The sequence below is a fragment of the Diadema antillarum genome, unplaced genomic scaffold, assembly GCF_040938485.1.
Source record: "Diadema antillarum isolate AM-2024a unplaced genomic scaffold, OU_Dant_1.0 scf00000041, whole genome shotgun sequence".
NCBI classification, from domain to species: Eukaryota; Metazoa; Echinodermata; class Echinoidea; order Diadematoida; family Diadematidae; genus Diadema; species Diadema antillarum.
In genome coordinates, this window is record NW_027270930.1 from 122,175 (window position 1) to 140,905 (window position 18,731).

The window sequence follows — 18,731 nt, forward strand, 5'->3', positions numbered from 1 at the left end:
CACCCCAAGCTCTTCAAATTGGCAACTGTGCCATACTCTTCCCAATGTTGGAGGTGTGAAATGACATATTCTATGCAGAATTTCTGATTCATAATGTCATATGGGTATATAGTGGGGGGTATTTCACCCCACTTTTTAGGACCAACCAGCAATGACACTTCTACCTTGGATCGTATTCTACTCAACAAGAGAGCGATCTCTTGAAGAACTCCAGTCAGGTTCATAGATTAATCGTCACTTTATTCATGAAAACATTTCTATGTGCATATTAACAAAAGAGAGGGATGAGTGGTATATCGGGTGACGGATTGGCATCATTGACTTGTCAGCGAATTTTAGCACATGCACATAATGAGTGATATGCCACAAAGCACTTTCAGCCATTCTTGCGCAAAATATGTATGAAATATGAAAATATGGCTTTGAAGACCAATGTCTATACAGGATGTATTAGAGTTGTTGTGGTAGGAAGGCTTGTCATGAAGGGGTGGGGGAGGGGGGGGGGGGGGAGGAGGGGGTTGAGGGTGAAAGTCCTTTTTTCTTTGCAAGCCGCACATAACTAGGCTGGTTTATGAGGGGGTTGGGGGCACGATGGCTGTGAGGCTCCCGTACAACGATGACAACATGATGCAGTGACACACAGCCACAAACACACACACAGGTGTGGGAGAGGCATATTTCAGATTTATCTAGGGCAGCCCATATTGGAGCCGACAGTCATGCCTCTCATCTCAAATAATCTCTCATCGGCATAACCCAGACTTCTTTCTTTTTTTCTCTTTCATTCTCCACATTACGTGGATGTCACCTGAGCACACAAGAGGTAAAAAAAGAGGGCATAATCTTATGCAGAGAATTTTTCTTTGCCTTCTCATCTTCTCTCATTTCCCTTTTGCAGCAGACAAAAAAAGAATACCATTATATTTCTATGCTGTTGTTGTTTTGCAGGGAGATGGAGAATGGGGTAGACAGGGTGTGAGGGGGAAGTCGGAATGAATGGATTTTGCTTGCAGGGATGCTCTTTGCCCACGCTACCCCACCATCAAGCTTGCTGATGAAAATGTGCCGAGACATTGATGATAAGTCCTGATAATGGATTGTAGAAGATAAAAAAGAGGGGATGAGGAGGTTGGGAGAGTCCCAAGGGGGGATGTAGTGCTGTCTTTCAGCAGGTAATCCAGTGTGCAGCACCCCCATAATATATGCTTTGAAGATGTGCACCCGTAGCCATGGCAACTGCATCTAGGGATGCAGATTAGGAGAGGATGAATGGTAAAAAACGAGAGAGATAGAGAGCATGCTGAGTACCAGAAATCATGGCAATTGAATGTCTGAATGGATAAGTCAAGTGAAGACTAATGAGAAATGCATTGGTTGCTTTGGGTTTTTTTCTGAGTCGTAATTCAAGCGGCTCCACTCCACAAGGAAAATTTTGGCGATACTTCAAACCCTCACGAATGGATCTTGAGTGCTGAGCGCTGAGCCAGACTGCACTCAACCAATTTTATACTGCAACGCCTCTGACTAGCATCAAAAGCCAAATTCAGCGAGAGAGAGAAAACGAGGGAGGGAGAAAGAGAAGAGAGATTGGGATATAGCTATAGCTCTGTGCTCTGCGTTTGAACTGGCAAAGGTGAGCAAGGTTCGTTTACAGTGGGCTATTATTGTTCGCAGGGAGAAAGTGTGTAGTGCTGAATGCTCCCATACGCAGCTGGCCATAACGAGCGAAACATTTCACTCTGTCTTTTGCTCTCTGCCATTGCCTCTATGTCTCTGTTACTCTTTTCTCCCTCTCTCCCCTTGAGGAGACTTTATTATTTATTTTCAGTCCAGTAATAAATTCCACATTACCTTTCAAAGTCATCATGTGAAAATATATTTAGATCTAGAAAAGGAAATATCAAAAGAACGAAAAGAACGTGTGTTTTTTTAACCACAAGAGAGACACTACCAGTATGCTACCTACATGTTAGACACAGGAGCTTTTGTTTCAGTCAGTAGAGACTAGAGACTGAGTAATTCATTTTGTGTACCTCTACTTCCAGACTCATGTTAGCTGAACAACATGATCTGCTGTTTTATCATGTCTTCTCACGTTCACTGTGGATGTCATGTTCTGAATATGGTTATGGAAGGAGACAATATCATCGTAGTTATATTTTCTTGCGAGTTAAAGAGCAGGAAAAGCCCCTGATCCATTATCATAATGTTGGCAGCATTATGTGAGGGTGCAACGATTCCGACGTAGTCACCTTCAGCGTGGACTATTGGTGAGGAAATTTCATCCCAGCTGTGTGATGGAGTCAGGTATCCCCTCTCTTTCTCTCTTTCAACAAAACCACTAAATCTCAAATTTGCCCACAACCACCTCGGCCCAAAGAAGAGTGAAAAAGTAGGGGACAAAAAAAAAAGAATTGGAGGCTCGTTTGGAGGGAGGGAGTGAGGAGGGGGAAGATGGGGGGTAAGGAGGAAAGGAAAGATTCAGAACATCGGGAGGGGAAAAAAAGACTTAAATGAAGAGAAGGTGCAGAAGAAGTGCAAGGGATTGAGCCAGAGGGCCTCGATCGTCATAAAGCCACGGGCCGGCTTCACGCACAGGATGGAGTGGTGGAGCAAAATTGAATTTGAGATGTTAGTAGCTCATCAGACGGACTGGCCAGTATGAGCTGGAAGAGCGGGTCATATATCTATATATTCTAAAGTCAGAAGAGGAGGGAATGGATGGGAGAGGGAACAGATCAGGGTGTCCTGAAATTGCAGCAGACGATGACTATTATTGAAGTCTGCCGCAAACTGTCAGAAGTGTTGTATATCACACACAGTAAGTAGCTTGTTTGCTCTGCAGCTACTTTGTTATAAAACCTTTCTTTCCTATAATTCTTTTGCCTAAAAACAAAAAGGTTTTTTTTTTGGGTTTTTTTTTTAGCCAAATGGTAATGTGGCAGAGTGGGGGTGGGGAGATCACAATGATAGAAAAGCTTATTGTCTATTTGACCTTTTTGATAATTTGGGTTTGTTTTGTTTGGTTGGGGTGTTTTATAAGCTGAAAGAATAAAACTGTGAGGGGGAGTATAAATAGATTGATTTTTGCTGTAATGTACGAAACTTAGCAATGGGAAATGTCTCTAAGGGTAGGATTTCAAAACATGAGAGTGCAGTCTGTCACAGTTGGAAATCACGTAAAGCAGGCGTCAGAAATTAGCAATCTCGATGCAGATTTATGGCAGAATTACTCCATCTTGAAGAGCAACTTACTCCGGGATGGACAAGAATGGTTTGACATTCACAGCACACATGATCACTGATGAAGATGAATACAGCAAGCGCTCTCCGAGTGCAACTGCAAATGGAAATGGCTTACCCAGAATCCTGACATTAGAGAGCTTATGTTTTCCATTTAACGACTCATCCAGGCACGTGCTCACCTTCTTCTAACAGGTGCACCAAGAGCATGATTCAGGTAGTGAGCATGAAAATTGCAAAGTTTTAATCCTCCTAGCGCAACTGCCCTGTCCCTTGGTTGGAGTGATATCTGACAGACGTCTTGAAGTTCAGCAACCACTGAACTGAACCAATTTGTTCATACATGGAGCAGGTAGAGGTTTATTGTAGATGTTCAAGAAGAGAATGATCAACTGTAAGATCAGCTACTTGATTTTGATCCTGACTGAACCATGGTTCAATATTTCCTAATGGTATCAATGTTGATGCTCCCAATTGGAGTGTGGCTGTCTTGTCTTTCTATACAATGTTAGTCATGCCCAATTGAACCTGAGAAAACAAGCTCTTGGACCAAATTAGCGTGGTGTTGTGGTCGGACAGGACGCCATCTTGCGAGTCTGCTCGAGGGGGCATTTAAGCCAGATTGAAACTTGAACAGACTTCGAAAATTGGCAATCTAATTTGGCCTGATTATGCCAAACAAAAATACAGCCATTGCCGTTTAATTGATCCAGTCCCGGCATGGAATGCCAGGCACAGATCGCGTAGCCCCGCAATGACAGATCGGTGCACAAGTCAGGCATCCAGTGACATTGCCGGAGAGCTTTGGCTGGGAGATTGGATGAATTCATGGTGAGGTGAGATCATACCTCCTCGTTTTCCAATCTCTCACCGTGGTATACTCGTCTCCTTTCATCTCTGCCAATTTCATTTCCGACCGATTCACCGCGGCTAGCCCTATATATACGTTTTAATATGAAAGTGCTTCACGGGCAAATTGATTTTTTTCCAATGCACAAGGCAGCACCTAAGAGTTATCAGCAATCCCACTTTCACCCCTCAATCTCTCTTTTTCTTTATTGCAAATGGTTATGCTATTTTTATTGAAGCAGAATATCTGCTATATCACTTGACATTGTATTTGTTGGGAGATGACTGATGCCCCCATTGACAACAGCACTAAAGCACAGAAGTACATTTGTCATAAAATGTAATGTTACTTCAATCTTATGTTTCTGGACAGTGCAAACATTTCCTTTGCCAGCTCATGAATGACTCAGTATGAGGCATAGCACACTGCAGGACTGCACCCATGAAAAAATGTATCATCATGTTTTCAAGAAAGTAGATAAGACAAGTATGACTGTCCCATTGCTGTGTCTCCTGAAGTGTCTGTATCTATGCAAATGAGGAAACCAGTGCTATGGAAACAACCAGGGACAAATGTATGTTGCTGAAATGATCATGAGGTTGTATTTAGTTCTTTTATTGCCTCAGACAGCTTTTAACTTTAAACAATACCCTTTTATGATTCTGTTGTCCACCCACAAACACGAAAAGAAAAACCAAACACATTTGCATATTACATGTTATCATTGTAAGAAAAACTTCCTAGAACTTTGATGGTTATCAAGAGACAAGCAATAGTGGCCTAGATGATACAGATTGTAGATGATAGTAAGTACCCTTTGATGACAATGTCGATGAGATAGCCTCAACAGGGAGTGACGCAGAAGATATAGCAATGAATTCGGACGGAGAGGGTACTCTCGCATCTCCTAGGTGTAGAACGACAATAGGGAAAAATGAGAACAGAGTCAATCTGACGAAGGAGTGGGGATGAGGACGAGGGGAGAGGGGGAAAGAGAGATGTGGGATGTGTGCACAAGCCTCCCGGAGCAATATTGTCCGTTGCCACCCCAGCTCGGCAGTGCTATGCATCATTTATGCAACCAATTGATATAATGATGCATCTTTCCCTCTGCCATCCACCACTGCTATCTTTCCTCTCCTCTCCCCTCCTCTTCCCAAGACACCCCTTCCTCTCCTCCCCCCTCCCCCCCCCCCCCCCCGCCCCCTGCACAACCAGATTTCAGACTACAGCAGTATTCTCTGCCTCCCAAGTAGAGGCAAGTTCTCATAATCGCATTTCTCCCCAGATGGTGTCTGCTCAAATCGGTGCAAGAAATACATCACCTATCCACGTCACCGAGGTGAAGTATACCGTGTGCATCAACGGCGGACAAGGAAGCGGAGAAGTGCGAGAGACTCTTCACGTCAAACAAATATTGGAAGAAGAAAGAGAGCATGGAGAACGGGAAAAAAATATCTGAAACCTGAAGAGTTCTAGAAGTACAGCTGTATTCTAGAGCAATGTGGGAATCTGGCTGAGTAGATACTAACGACATTGCTATGCATCCTGCTATGTAGCGATGAGTTGGTTGCCGAATTCTGGCTGTTTGGCATATATTGATCACCCATTTTCCCCTTCCTATTCGCCGGTCTTTCTTGATGGTCGGCGCATGCTCCCCTCCCATTAAAGCACTTGTGCGTTGTTTGAATCCTAGTTCATTTGACCAGGATGTAGATGCGATGACAATGCCCCAGTAAAAGGTGCAGCTGTCATACACAACCCAAAATGCCGAAAGTATCGATGTGCATTTGCATGTGTCATTCTGCTGGGGACCAACCAAAAAACCTTCACATATGCATGTTATTGTAACTGTAGACAGTGGCAGGTAAATGTGGACACTGATACTCATGTGAGCTCATTTCCTTTATCTATCAGCAACAGCAGCAATGTCAAGCCCCAGTCCCTGCCCTCCCCCCTTTTTCTCTCAGAGACAGCAAACCACCAAGATGGCGCATCAAATGAAAATAATGAATTTGGGATACATGCGCTGGCACCTGTGCGAATCGCAGGCACTCTTATTTGCGAGCACCATGGGGACAGAAATAATGAATGACCTAGTCTCCGAGACTGAAATATTCATGCGCACCAGAGGATGAATCATAAACAATGAAGACAGGACAAAGTTCATACCCTCGCTCAAACTAAACTAAAGTGAAATGATATTTTGCTGCCTTTAGATCAAACGAACAAGAAAGGATGAGTACTTACGAGCACTGTTAGCCGTAATGATGGAAAATGATTAGGCCAAGGTGAAACGGAATGAGCCCGGGGTTTAAGTAGATTTCATCGCAAATTGGTAAAGCCTCGGAGGTAGCGTTCATCTGGTGCGTGCATCATCTATTTGGGGTTTCGGATGAGGCCGCAACAACTCATCGTCGAGATTCAGGGTCGTTGAGCGTTGGCGTAAAGATAAAGACGATGCCTCTACCTGGTAATGCACTTCGCGTCCCAATCTGTCACCTACACTGACTAGTATCCGATGATGACCTCCGCAGACCATCTTCTAGTCTTGGATTCATCCCCATTTGTGCCAGTTGGCCCCATCATGCCAGAATCTATAAAATAAACAGGTCTTGTAGAGCAGACTAGGTCATTATTTCACCCCCTTCTCTCTCTCTTTCTCTCTTTCTGCACTCTGCCATCTTCCTGATCAAGTCAAAGATGTGCTAATGAGAGCGTCATAAATTTCATGTTGCTTGCTAGCAATAATAAGAGAAAGAAATAAAGGGCATTGGGAATGATTTGGTAGATACGTGAGACTTCTGTTATTTGAAATTCAGGCTCATTTACCAGTAAAAACTCCATTCAAACTTGAATTCGAACTTGAACTTGAACTTGAACTCAATATGAAAAAAACAACAAAAACATGGTTTGTAAATGTACTGTTCTCACTTACAGCAGAAAAGTCTGTGAAGACCTATGGATGTTTGTTATAACCATCGTAGCAACTTGCGAGGTTGTTTGGTATGTAGTGGCAGGGGCGGTATGCGAGGGAGCGTAGCGACCGAGCCCGAGCGAGCAGAGCAAGCGAGGGGGGGGGGGGGGAGGGTGTGGGAGGGGGGTGTCCCCCCTCCCACAGTAGGGAGAATTTTTGAAAATCTGTGTGTGAAAATGGCATTTTCTTGCATCTAAAACACCACTATTTTGGGTATAATAATAATAATAATAATAAATAAAATAGATACATAAATAGAAAAAAATAAAATTACAAGTTTAAAAAAAAAAGATAAGATTTAAAAAAAATGGTCCCTGGATTTTTTTTTTTTTTTTTTTTTTTTTGGGGGGGGGGGGGGGGGGTTGCAACCCCCACAACCCCCCCTCTAGATCCGCTTCTGAGTGGGCATGAGCAATGTGTCACTGCTCTATGATGGGACGTGGAAAATCTCCAAACCAGGTGCAAATTTTAGATGAAAGTAACCATTTTATTTGCACTTGAGGAGAGTCACATGACCAACACCTGGCATTTTCACTATAAAACATGTAGGCCCTATATTGACCCCTCCCCCTCCCCCCCCCCAAAAAAAAAAGAAAAAGAAGAAGGAATTTTAACAGGACCGACAGAGTTTTAGAGAAGAATGATCTTTGGGATGGGTTTTCTGTTTTGACATTTTTAAGCAATGTTGGGGTAGGTGCTGAGCAACTTCCAATGATGGTCCATCATGTCAGAAAAGCCCACATTTTATCTTTTATTTATTTATTTATTCTTTTTTTTGGCTCCCTGCTTAGCTTATATGCTTCTTTGGAAGACATCATCAAATTCTTGACACGACACCACTACACTTTACGTCGCTGAGATATAACAATGACTTAAAGCACTTTCAGAATCATGGAGATGGAACTGGTTGTAGATACAGCCACTAGTTAAGGTATATGTAATAGTGAAGAGTAACTACTACTACTACTACTACTACTACTACAACTGGATACGCTTTTATTTTCGCGTACAGATATTTTTGCGATTGAGGGGGTCACAGACATTTTCGCAAGATGTTTTTCGCGAATTGACATGGAGGCCTTCATGAGCCCACTATGACCTTAGCGCATGGTGACATTTTCGCGTGTTGTTAAATTTGCGGTCCAACTGTGATTTGCGAAAATTAAACCCGCACGAAAATAACAGCTTATACACTACTCCTACTACTACTGCTACTACTACTACAGGTATGCATAGAAATATATCCAGAACTCGAGAGACCTCAGAATTGTCATATCTTAAAATATTGTACAAGTCATTTTCATGTCAAGGTGTTGTCTTTGTATTCCATTGTCTTCAGAAATGTTTGCTATATACCCAGTTCAGGCCTTTTTAAGGTTATAATGACAGTAAGCATACGTAGTTAAAATATATCACTTCGATTTTAGAGCTGCATGATGTTATGAAATAGAACAACAGAGTTAGCAGAACATCATTTTCTTTTCCTTTATGAAATGCTTGTTTTGAAACTATTTGTTGTAGTTTGATTTAGTCAGACTTCATTGAAATTTAAGGTACATTTCATTCAAGCTACAAACTGACATAAACCAAGAAAATGTCAGTTGGTATTTCATATTTTATCTCAAACTTATGTTTCAGTCAGCTCTTGGGTTAGCACTGTGGCTGTTTTGGACTATACATAATTCAAGGCTCATACTAATATTTTGAACATGGGAAGCCATATTGGCTTTGATTCTCATGTATTCTTTATTTTGCCTCCAATTCCATTCTTCTTGCTTGTAAATAGAACAAGTTCTTCTGCATTCATGTGTTACTCATTTTTCGGCTTGTCAAATTTTCCCCACTTGCATGCTTCCACGACTACCCTAATTCATTTTATACTCAAAGCTGATTGATTTGTAAAATGAATTTATTACATTTATTTTGCTCATACGTGTTTGTGTGTGTGTGTGTGTGTGTGTGTGTTGATTTTATCATGCTATTTAGACAGTAGGGAAGTTGGCTATGACTGTGTGCACACATTGCGGCTATAGAGTCTTCATCAAAGTGATGCTGTAAATAAATGCTAGCAGCACTCTTAATAGAATATCCTCTCTGTATTTACTATGTACACCGGAATCATGGCTGTGTTCGGAAAAAGCCAATCTACAATCATCCAAGGGAATTGAAAGCAATGTTTTTTAGCAGATTAAGTCGTGGCCAAATGTATAACAATCACGTTTTGGGGGTGAAATTGTGTCTAAGGTCTCAGGAAATAAGCAAACAATGTGAATGCAGCTCTCTTTTTCTAAATCTGTTTAACTTTTTCAACGAATAGTGACAGATAACTCTATTTCTATTTTGGTATAAGACAAAGCATCTGTCGATACGCAGACTCAAACTTACTACAAAAGAGAATATTGTTCAGAAGGAAATTTTTGTGGCTTTATGTCCTCTATATTTTGTGTGAGGTCACAAAAACAAAATGCCAAATTATGCCATGTGATTGATGTTTCATCCCAGGACAGTCTGTGAGAGAGGTAATGAAGATATCCTGACTATGTCAATCATTTAACTTTATGCTGCAGAAAAAGATCCTCTAATGGTTATTTGGTGCCATTGTTTATACCACCTCATTCATCTAATATTGTAATACCGGGTAATGATTTGTCGTGCTGAACTACTTCACCTAGTTCCGTGTTTTGCTGCCAGCCACTGCAATAAATGAATCCAAGTGACACTGACAGGGTATACTGTAAAGTAGACAGTGGTTTGTAATTAGTCAATGACAAATACCAGTCATCTAGGTAATAAACAGGTGGCCCATCTCCACAGTATTGTGGACAAATGAATTTAGGCATTATATGTTAGATGTGTGAGTGACAGAAGGGCATATAATTATTATGTTTTAACATAAATGTGACCCACGTCGGGACTAGGTTTATCTTGACTGATGTCTGTCATGTTTCCTAACCTCTGTCCATGAAGATGATGTTAAGATGTTTAAGAGGAATAGAGCATTGATATCTGTAAGAATTACAAAATGTTGTCATCTTTTGATAGTTTGGTGTGATTTTATATAAAGCCCTTCTGTGTGCTGCATATTTTCTCTTCCTCTTGTTTTTTTTTTCTCCAGGGAGGTGAACTTGCCTTTTAAGGAAAAACAAAACTTTCTGAAGGAACTGTTTAGAAACTTTAACGCCTGATAATTACATTTATATTTTGTTGATCAGATACTTATGAACAAACTTTGAAGGCCAATAATGAAATGCTGCATTTCTACTGGTGATCCTGTTGCATTTCTATCCTTACCGTATAGGAGAATATTACAGAGCAATGGCCACGCAACGGTTTCCTTGTTGAAAAGAGAAAGAACTCCCTGAAAGATGGACTGTGACAACTTGAAAGTGTGATAGATCTGTACCTGTCGGGGATCATGAGGTGTTTCTAACCACATCAGACATTCCAATCACTCATATTGCCCCTCTATAATCCTTGCCCGCATCTAACTTGTGCATATTCCCCCACATATGCTTGCAGGAATGTATAAATCAAACAAAATTCAGTCGATGCTTCCATTTGCGTTGGAAAATGCCGCACATATCTGCAGGCCGATCAGCCCAAACTAACAAGTGCGGATTCGCGCATGCCGGTGTTGACATCCTAATCAATACTGACAAGCCGGGGCTGTGAAATGTACAAACAGGAGTGGTATTTCGGCACGATTTGCTCAGCGTGTGTCTGTTTAGCATGTAAACATGTGATCGGACAAAGTTACGATGCTCCATTCACCCCCCCCCCTTGTGATATGTAAAATGAAATTAAGGTGTGATTTTTGGGGAAGGAGAAATTATGAATGCTGATTGCTCTAGGGAAAAGCCCCGCTGTATCGTTGATTTTTGTCGATCCCGAGTCACTGTCATTCATCCATCTTTTAGCTGCATTCGTCAAACTATGGCATAAGTCTTCGGCCTCTAGTTGTGTTCCCGTAGAGACATGTATGTTAAAGGAGAAAAAAGTGAAATGATTCCCCTACATCTGCTCAAGATTCAATATGTTTCACATCTTGTGTCCAAGCGAATCAATCCTTCCTGAACTGTAATTTCCAGGGAAGTATTTGTGTTCAAAATACATGTATGTACTTGGATATCATAGTCAGACAATTTGTTTTACCTCAAAAAGTCTGGTATTTTCTTGTACATCACAATAAGAATATAAGGGTGGAAAAAATATCAGACTAACTCATACTGATGATATACCACAGTGAATACTTGGTCAGTGTAAGATATTGATGAATGCAAAGCATTATTTGTGATTTTCTGTTTAATTTTACTATTGATTTGAGTAGATTGAGATCATTGATTGTATACCCACCACCCAAAACCACCTCACCTTCATGTATTGTGGTATGTGATCATGTCAACCAATTTGTATGTTCCTAGTGTGAAGGAAAGATATGTTTTCAATGATAGATAGTAGATGCATGTGGACATGCTTATACCTAGGTAAAAGTGAGAAAGAGTTTGTTTAGGTGAAATATTCTAGGGTGTAAAGAAATTCAGTACTGTTTTACTTCCCATAGTTTTTCTTCATGCCCTATGTGACTGTTTTAATCTAGGTGATTACTCTGTATTGCATGCACATGTAGAAGTATACTGAGACCCATTTACCAATACCACAGGAAGGAGACAGTAGAAGTAATCTCTTTGTGCAGGTGGTCTTTGCAAACAGGTTTGTTCGCATTTAAAGGGGAATGAAATGTCAATAGGTATGTGCATTGCATAAATGCACAAATAGTAGTGGAACACATCAGTGCGATTTGAGGAAAATCAGACAATCTGTTCTAAGTTTCAGTACAGCAGTAACTGGGTAAAAAGACAACAACAATTTGTGATGTCACACATGGACAACGATATGAAGAAACTACGAAGAAAATTCCCAAAAATTTCATATTTATTGAAAAGAGCACATTCCTTCTCCATGTTACTAACAATGTTAAGGGAATATCATTCCCCTTACCTTCTCAAGGAGGTAAGCTAAGTGCTCTTTCAGTATGCTAGAAAAATCAAAATATGTTAATGTTGAATTCTCTTTAAATTTCTTTATATCATTGTCGTGCCATGGAATTGTTGTAGTCTTCTCATCCAGCAATGGTTGTACCAAAACTTTAAAAACTAATAGCTTTTGAAGTGATTGTCCAATTTTCTCAAACTTCGTTGATATATTCTCTTCTGCATTCACTCAAATCACACATGATGATTTTTTTTTTTGGTTTCATTCCCCTGTTATATGCATTGAATGAAAACAGATGAGCACTCTTTGTGATACATGTGGTCTTTGTAGACAAGTGATCACTGAAAACAGGTTTGACTGTTATAGCATACCGGTTTGAAAAAGAAAAATCAGAAAGACTTGTGAAATACATCAGTGTGCATGGAATTTTCTTTTTGGCACATTTTACTAGATTATAAATGACATTCTGTGCTTGTTGTAGGGTCAGCAGAAGATGCAGAGGGTAGTAAATCACCGTTTGTGAAAATCCACGGCATTGTGCAGAAGAGAAGCAACCTTGTAATCTGAGCGAGCGCAGATTTGTTTCTTTTTCAGCACACACACATTCTCCTTTCTAATGTGTTTTGTCTCGTATGTTGAATATCGTGTGAGCCCATAAATGTATCAGTTGACCATTTTATCCCATCGCAGTACAGACTATAGATAGAGATTATCTCTTTGCGCATATCATAATTGTATAGCAGTAGTGTCTTAGCATCAGAATGCATTTATTACAGTAGAGAGTATATTTTATTACTCACTCTTATAGAGGAGCAGAAGATATTCTATTCCAATTTTTATCAAGTGTCAAAAGAGATTATGAAAGAAGAAAAATTATGCTTTCATATTTGTGGTTTTTTTTTTCCTCTTCAAAAGTTTTTCAAGCTGGACATGCTGTGTCTTTGTATATATTTGCTTGATGATTGATTTGTTTTGCGTATTGGTGCTTATATTTTCTCATTATTTTTTGTCATAATTTGAAACGAAGAAACTTTGTAGGGAACGTCTAACACTTGATTGCCATAAAGATTTCTTTGCTCTATCAGTGATTGTCTTATTATCAATGTGCCTCTCATCTCTTGTGTTCAAACATTTAGATGCCTCATATGCAACAGTAAAGTTTCGCTCTTCAGAGCCGCAGAAGACTTATTCAAATCTGTGTGTGCGTAGATCTAAAAAGAAGTTTTAGACCTGTTTGTGGCAGCGTAGAGACAACTTGTGGTTAAGAAAAAAAGAATGACAACTATACCCACTTCATCCTTTCAATGATATGTATCAGTTCGTGTGTTCTGCCTGATGTTTTTCAGCATTATTGTAATTGCATTGTCCATTGGAAATTACATGATTAAAGATTTGTACATATACATGTTGATCGTTAGCGATATTTTGGTTTTCTCATTCCTGCAATTCGTCTTTGTGTATTTATATTGATAATGACAGATAGCACTGACTATTTTGTGTAGAATAAGTAGGTACAAAAATTCATGTCATTCAAAACCATTATGTCACTACCAATTTCTATTTGTTGGTGGCATTCATCTGAAATCTCTGTCTCTCTCTCCATATATATATATATATATATATATATATATATATATATATATATATATATATATATGTGTGTGTGTGTGTGTGTGTGTGTATATAAAGATATATATATATATATATATATATATATACACAAAGCTCAACATTAACTTTTTCTTTTTGTGGCCCTGGGCCAGTGGCCCTCCACTAATGTCGAGCTTTGATTGTATATTATATATGTTTAAATATGAATATGTGATAGACATAGAGATATAGATATCAATACATACGTACAATCATACAAATATGCATACAGAAGGGCTTGACAATTAAGTTGGGGTTTTTTTTTCCTCGTGTGGCCCATTTTGGCCACTTAATTTTTTTAATCTGAAATTTTGGTGGCCTGAAAAAGAAGTGTTGTGGCCCAAAGTAAACAGAAACAACAATCCATTTTGAATCTTGAGTGCCTGATCGGGCCACCAAAAGATAGCCTTTTTGGAAATTTGGTGGCCTTGGGCCACGAAAATTTGGTGGTTTAACATCAATTCTTGGCGGCCTCGGGCCCTGCATACAGGGTAATGGTACGCGTATGATTCGTTCATCAGTCAGGTTTCAGCGTGTGTTGGTGGGCGTGTACATGTCTTTGTCTGTGGCACATTGTTCTGTCTGTATAATTGATCCAGAAACGTGTAATGATGGTGCATGGCAAATGACCATGAAAAAATGCAGGCATGTACTCAGTTTGGGATATAGATAGTTCTGCTTTTCTTGTCCATTCTCTTGATGAATGCACTCTGACTCATTGTCAAGGTACCTGCATGTGAGGCGTTTAAGGTCATTAAATTTTAAAGGTAATTAGACGATATCGACACTGGCTGGTAGTCAATGAAGGTATAGTAATGAGTCATCAGAAGTAAGAAAAAAAAATCAACAGTTGATGGCATTGCTATCAGCTCTCAATAATAGAATACCCCCCCCCCCCCACCCCAAAAAAAACCACGCACAACAACAACAACAGCAAACAGAAGACAAACAATCAACAAATGAACATTATGACATGATGATGATGTCGCTTCATGTAAAATGTACATTGTATTTCTCAATTACTCCGAGATAGATAGATAGATAGAAAGAGAGAGAGAGAGAGATAAATGGATAGATAGATACATGTTGCTAAATGGATAGATAGATAAATAGACAGACAGACAGACAGACAGAAAGAAAGAGACCCAACATAATTACTTGATATTTCCGGCCCCAAAATTTCGAACTTGCAAAATGACCCTTTCGTACCACCTGCTCTTGTAAATCTCATAATATGTCTTGTGGAAGATGGGCATTTCGTCTTGCATACATCATTAGCCGTTGCCAGGGTGTGGGAAGCCCCCGAGCGAAACCCGGCACCCGCCGCTCCAGCAATATTCCACCGACGACACGAAGCTTTTCATGCAGATGAAGGGCACGGATGTCGAGATCGTGGAAGGTCGGGAAGGGTAGAGAGGAACGAGGGGAGGGGGGGGGGGGGAGGTGAGGAGGAGGTGCAACAGGGGAATACATACCCCTCTCTTGTATTATCACAGTCCTCCATATTTTCATGATAATTTATGAATATGATAGTCACAACATTTACATTGTAGTTTTCTGTGTCCCCTTTGGTCTGAAAATGCAAGGATGGTTCTGATAATTAATAGATTTCGACGATTTTAAGAATTTTAGGCTGTTTGGCTTCGACAGGAAGTAGGCGAATCCATAATTCAAATCCATCATTCTGCGATTTGTCATAGCAACGAAGAACTATGCACATTCCTTTTACATACTTATGCAATGCTCTGATGGAAAAATAGGCCAATAAAGGCATCGCGAAATGCATGATCAAAATAATACAGTATGTATATTTACCTTCAAGGTGATGGCAAAAGACGCGACGTATACGTGCAATTATTTCAACCCGTCTTCGTATCATGACTCTCTTGTGTTCCCTGATTGGTGTTCACAGCTTTATCCAACATTATTATTCATATCAAAAGATTAATCGTTATTGTTCCAACAGTTTTGAGACAAGGGTGCAAGTTATAAAGCAATGCGTGCACGTTTTTATCATTGATCAGTAGCCTTCCATTGCTAGTTTCCCTTTAATACTATGAACGTCCTTGAGAGGATGCGCTCTGAATATTTGACTCAGCAAGAGGTGTAGTTGCGTGCGTTTCCAAAGTTCGTGCAAGAACACAAAATTCACGACGTCCGTTATTTTTTGATCCTTCGTTTACATATGGATAAACCATTTTCTTTCTCTTCCTTCTCTCTTTTGCTAAACAATTATAACGATACTTTGTGGTTGATTATAAAATTCCAATTTTGTAGACACGTGCCTCGTAGTTACGTAATTTTACCCCGAGGCCTCGATCCATGTCAAGCAGCTGCATATGGTCTCCTTCTTTTCTTTTCTTACAATTACCACAATTAATATGTAATTCCCAAAGTCATTACCTCAGATTACCCCCTTTTCCCTATTTTTTTCTCCTACTTTTCGGTTATGGTGATGACATAACACACTTTGAATGAATATTCAATCATTACGTAGCTACTTTACAATTGTTATCTTTACGATCTCCTTTTGAATTACTTTGTAATATAGAATGCTAAGCCTCATGTATCGACTAATGCTATTCCCAAAATGTTTATGTATTCCCATACTTTTATTATGTCTGATTTGAAAAAAGGGCAGAAGTAAAACAAATCAAACACAAACAATCAATCAATACTCGACTGATTGATCGATTAGTCATTCTATTCATTCCCTTTGTTTTTCATTTCTTGATTGATCGACTGATAAATTTCGTCTTCTTTAGTTACTCAAGGAGAAATTCCTTCAAAATGGCCCGACATAAAACACTTCCCAAGGCGTCAATGTTTTCCTCAGTTGCTAAAAAGAATGAAAATCTGTGTGACGTGGGCTTTTTAATTGATGAGATGACGTCTTGGGCCGCTAATTCCAATTACGCCCGAAACACGTCTGTGGTGCTAATTACTGCAAGCGGTTAAACAACGACAACAATTCATTGATGCGGACAGGACAGCATACTATATTATTGCTTTATATTCTGTCCCCCTTTCGTCGTCGTTCTTCTTCTTCTTCTTCTTCTTCTTCTTCTTCTTCTTCTTCTTCTTCTTCTTCTTCTTCTTCTCCTTCTTCTTCTTCTTCTTCTTCTTCTTCTTTCCCCTCCTCCTCCTTCTTCTCCTTCTTTATCTTTTTCCCGCTACTTCGTTTTTCCTTTCTTTTTGTTCTTCCCAAGTATCTCAGCCCTCAGGGATCTGACAAAATGTGATTACTTTGGTTTGTATGCATCAGCATACTATAGTCGAGTATGTTTGAGTCTCCTCTAAGTGTGCTCAATATATTTATAGAAAGAAGGAAAAAATTCAAGTCGTTCAAGTCTTGTGCTTGCGATACAAGTCTTTCGCTTCTAATCCACTGAAATACGAGGTTTACAACCGTTACTCTATCATGTCTATTGACAAATGTTTCATTGTAATATTGATTCTGTGCGAATTCAAAAACTTTTTGTTCCCAATATAGGTCTGCAATTAATTTAGTTTCTACAGCAAGATGATATGCCCTTAAATGCCTGTTTATCAAGACAGTGATATCCGAGACGGGGGAATTGATGAACGCCATAATGGTTTAAAATCTACCCCTGATATCAAATTTTATAAACATTTCGATTCAGTCGAGTCATAAGGAGAGTAGATAGGATAGAAAGAAAACACAATAAAGTGATTCACCAATGTATTCAGCAGGCTTTACGTTTATGGGACGTATGATATATGACCAATAGTCACACATCAATTCCGATGTGCCTCCTGAGTTCTATACAAAGCGAATCATTGACTTCGAAATGTTGGTATTTGCATGCGTGTGCGAAGGCCACTCATCTTCACTGTGTAGATAGACGGTACCAAACACTATTTCTTGTTTCTGTGTAGTATTTAGAGCGTGACGCATAGCAGACAGATAGGTATTGTTGACGCATATTCTATGACGGTAATTATGATTATTGTTCTGTTCACGTAAGATTTAGGGCATCATGTTGATTTGGCATTGTCATGGCCATGCCTGTGGTGGCGGCGCTGATGGTGGTGACAATGATAACGACGATAAAAGGGGTGATGATGATTGTAAAGAAGATAAAAACAAAGAATACGGCGATGAGGAGGAGGATGAAGATGAGCAGGAGGAGAAAGAGGAAGAGGAAAATTGAAGGGAAAAAAGGGTAAAGACATGACAGGGGACATGACCGAGAATGCAAAGCAGGACGTGACGCGGTAAGGGGCCCTACCCGTTGCAGCCCTCTAGGCCAAGGCACAAGGAAACAGGTTCAATTGAAGAGGGCGCTCTACAAGTTGTCAGAACGGAAAGACATCAATTTTTGCCGCGACGTACAGAACGTCTGCTTCAGCGGTGCAGACGCAGGTTTGACAGTGTAACTATTATGGGATTGATACCTGACGAAACGCATGGAAGCGCCGTGCTTTCAACAAGCCATAATTCAATGTTGCCGTGCTGTCTAGTCGATAGAATAAGACGATATGTTAATTTCATGTCATAGCTGACGTTTACCATCCATTGACAGTGATAATGATAATTATTGTTGATGTTACTCCCTGGAAGGGTACAGGCAGATCAAAATCTTACAGGTGGAAAAAAAAAATCCGAAGAAACTTTAGGACTGACAAATTCATAGTCAACATTACAACAAAGGAAATAACCACATTTTATGCCATGATAAGAAAGATGAGTCAGACTTCTCAAACAGAAATTATATCTTTGTAATTTTATGGCTCTTAAAGATTCAATTCACTTCATTTACCATTCCACGATCATGTTAATAACATAGCAAAACAGAACGGAGCGGAACAAAACAAGACAAAACATGGCGGTCGTTACAAAAGAAGACAAAGCCACTCTACACTACAATGTGATACTGATCAAAATTGTTCCCTAAACATTTTCGTTCGAATAAAACATTTGCCCAACGTCTGAAATGTGATGAGCATGCTTTGCGCACCAGTGTCGTGCATGCCCTGGAGTATATAGCCCTTCTA